We start from the raw sequence: 4,092 nt of genomic DNA on the forward strand, positions 1-4,092 counted from the left end.
AAACCATACTAACTGTAGTACTCATACTAGTACTTTTTAAGTTAAACAAGGTTGTTATATAGTATTAAAATGATTTGGTATATAAATAAGTAAAGTAAATGAGGTTTAGAAACTCAAATTTAGTATTTGATTAGAGAATATGCTTAGTAATACCGTATACTCGTATACGGCGTATACGGAAATTTTTTACTTATGGTATACGCATACGTGCGTAAATATACGCCCGTATTTTCAGCTAAAATTTTCTCTTACGATACGGTGCGTAAGCGTATACGCTGCAGGCGTATCCGTAAATTACGCTACGGTGCGGAGCACTATTAATGACTCTCTATTACTGTAAGAACTCTATCTCTGTAGCTCTTAATATACTTTGCAGTTCTTAAGGAGCCCCATTGATCACCCATAGTAACCTTATCTCGTGTCCTTTCCCAAGATTCTATATACTTATTAGCTACTTTTATTTCCTTGTCCTTGCACGTTAAAAGAAAGTTCCTAAACTCGGTAGCTGCCTTGTCATCTGGATCCACTGTGACACCTTTTAGTTCTTTAACTTCACCTTGGACCTTCTGGATAGTCTCCTCAGCCTCCTTGATATACTTATCAGCTTCCCTTATTACTTCACCAAGGTACCCCTGTATAATTTCCTCCTCCTCTCTTTTTCTGATGTCAGCCTGTTGTTTCCTGAATGAAGAGTTTCGATCGGCTTGACTAGAATGAGATGATGGTGAGAATGCTTGCAGATAGACATACTTGTAAAAAACGTGTGTACAAAGTTCTTTGGACCTTAGAGCCTAGATAATGGTAGACTTTATATAATCTTTAATCTTGAGTTTGCAAAATTTAGTTGCTATTAGGATCGTATTTTGCTTTCAGTGCTATTGGATTAGGAGATACGCTGTGAATTATCGAGGTAATTGAGTCTGTTTACAGTAATTTGTGTGTAAGTCAAGCTTATATAAATAATGCCAGTTTGCTCAATAGGGTTGCTCAGTAGACGACGAAGCAATTTCAAAGGGTGTTTAGCTATTATGTAAGATAGATAAGGGCATCACTATCAAGGTCGTTATTGGAGGTCAGTCAATCAGGTCATGCAACGGTTACAAAGGATTGAATAATCAGACACGTACAGGGGAGACGCGATAGATGTACTTTGTCTGCTAATATTGCCCCTTTCGCATTCTGGTTCCTCATGAGTCATTACTCACTAATTCTTACATTCTGACTGGCTTCTGTAATTCGAGTTCTGGTAGGTACTAGTGTATGACATCTTTTCTTTTTATCATGTTATTTCTACACATGTACAGTAGATCCCCACGGTTACATTACACTTGCGATTATGCTTGTAGCTCTATTATAGAACGGTATCATTATAGACTATTTCCTCTCTATACATGACAAACGTATGTTGTGATCGAGGGGCTCACAAGATCTAGAACCAGAGGTGTTGGCCATTGTAGGTTGCACGCTCGTGCTTCTTGACCTGGGATTGCAGCAAATCTCATAATTGGGATTGATCGAAGTTTGGGATAGAGTTAAAGAGCATCCATACACTATACTGTACTTATAGCTGATAAGGCGGCAATGTCTAGTACTCCATGTGTATGTATGGTTGAAGGAAGTTTGAAGAAATAGAAGAATACCTTCAAATGCGTATCAATATCGATTGATGCTACAATTTATATTTTTATATACTTAACTGTTAACATGGCAATTACTGTTTGCTACCAGTATCTTCTCAATTGTCTTTGTTCCCGCTTTCTAACCTTTCTAGCTTCCTCTTCATGCTACTGTTCTCCTCTTCCAACTTCCTCAACCTGGACAGGATATCACACTGGATTTGGCCGAGAATACAATCAGTTTCTAATGCTCTAATCTGCATTTCTACTGATTGTACTGCTATAAAGCTTGTATCGTTTCCAAGGACATTTCCAGTTAGTCCCCAGTGCTTTTCTTTGAGTAGTGATGAAAGAGCTCTATTTGTGTTCTGTATTAGTTCCCCTTCTTTATCAAGAGCTCTATCTCTGAACTCCTTTATGTTTTTCACAGTTCTTACAGAACCAGATTGATCACCCAAAGCCTTATGAAGTTTCGTTTCGCACAACTGTACACGTTTCCACGACTGTATATACTGGTTAGCTATTTTCATTTCTTCTTTTTTGCACATTAACAAAATTTCCTTGAACTTCTCTGCTATTGAATCTTTTGCTGCTTCAACTTTTCCCAGTGCTCTATAGTCCTCTTCAATTTTGCCAATAGCCTTTTCAGTCTTTTCGATTTCCTCATTACTCTTCTGCATTACTTCATAAAGGTACCTAACTATTAGTTTCTCCTCCTCCTCGTTTCTGTCAGTAATTTGTCTTCTACTATTCGAAGAGCTTCGCTTGTCTGGACTAGGATGATTCTGACGAAGATCACGATGTTTTGAGAGGGACATATTAGAAAGGAGGTTGTTTGCAAATTCCTTCAGATCTTAGAGCATATGTGGTGGTATATATAAAAGATTCAATATTGCTTGCAGTACTTTTGAATTGGGAAATACAATGTGATCTGTTGACGTGATTGTGTCTGGTTGGGGTAATTTGCGGGTTGGTTGTGCTTATGTAAATAATGCTAGTTTGCTCAATGGGCTTGAGAAATAGATAATGAAGCAGACTGAAAGGCTATTGTCTACCAGATAAGATAGGCTTAGATAGCTCGGCACGTCAAGATTGCAATAGTAAGTCAGTCTGTCAACTTCTGCAGCAATTACATACAAAAGGTTGGTAATCCAGTAATAAAAGAGTAGAGACAAGTACTCTAATATGTACTGTACAACTTGTCCTTTATCACATTACTTTTATAGATATACAAAGGAAATCTATGATTGTGCTTGTGTCTGTATCTATGAGTGACCAATGTAATCAACATGTCTGTTACTAACTAACAAATGTTTGCTTGTAGTAAGGATTTGCAAGCTCTAGAACTAAAAATATTAGTCATTGTCAAAGTACTTGACTCAAGACTGTAATAGCAAACTTTATAAATAGGGCTATTTGAAATGGAGCTAGAGTCATAGAGTGTTGAGCATGTCTGTATTAGGCTATATATAAGAGCTTAGAAGTTAGTATTATTTGGTCTTTTATGTTATACATATAGATTATAAAGAGAAACTGTCTTTGTAGAGAAAAACAATAATATCTCTACACTCATACTATTTCCATTCTATCTACTTGTGAATATAATATAATATGAGAATTAGTATTTGCTACTAATATCTTAATTACTCTTGTTCCTATTTTCTAATCTTTTCACTCTCCTCTTTATATTATTGTTTTCATCTTCTAGCTCTTTTAACCTTGTCTTTATACTACTATTCTCATTCTCCAGCCTTCTTAATGTATTTATAATATTACACTGTGCTTGGTTAAGAATGCTAGTAGTTGCTAGTACTAGAACAGTACTAGTAGAGTGCTGAACACTAAGCTTAAAGACTGAAAGTCATACAGAGACTAACAGGACAAAGGTATCTTTGTTATAGTCAGTAAACAAGAACTAGGAGTACATAATAAGACACACCTTTGTTACAGTCAGTAAACAAGAACTGACACAACAAAAGTGTAGACATAAGCTTTATATACTAGAGGAGAAAGAAATGTGGCTCAGACTAAAGGAATGTATAATATGAGTAAAAAAGAGGACTATATGTGTGACTCAGAGTTGAGTGTAATACAAGTGAAAAAGAGAACTATATGTATGGCTCATAACTGTGTAAGAGAGTTTCAGAACAGAACTCTTAGAACTCTTAGAACTGTAGTAAGCTACTCAGAACTCTTAGAACTATAGTAAGCTGTATAGTAGACTTACAAGTACTCTGATTTACACTTCTATTAGTTGTACTATTAAAGGGTTTGTATTCTATCTTATAAGACCTAAGTATTCCTTTTCAAGCACTTCTAAGAGAGCTTTATTAGTAATTGTTACAATCCTCTACTCTCTTACCTTCAGTTCCAAGGGTTCTACACCCTTCTGTACTAGAACTCAGGACTTCTGTCCCTTAGAGGCACTGTTTATAGACTATATACATACTGACTCTTACTACTACCCTTCCTTACT

Source organism: Fomitiporia mediterranea (genome assembly GCF_000271605.1).
Source record: "Fomitiporia mediterranea MF3/22 unplaced genomic scaffold FOMMEscaffold_15, whole genome shotgun sequence".
NCBI classification, from domain to species: domain Eukaryota; kingdom Fungi; phylum Basidiomycota; class Agaricomycetes; order Hymenochaetales; family Hymenochaetaceae; genus Fomitiporia; species Fomitiporia mediterranea.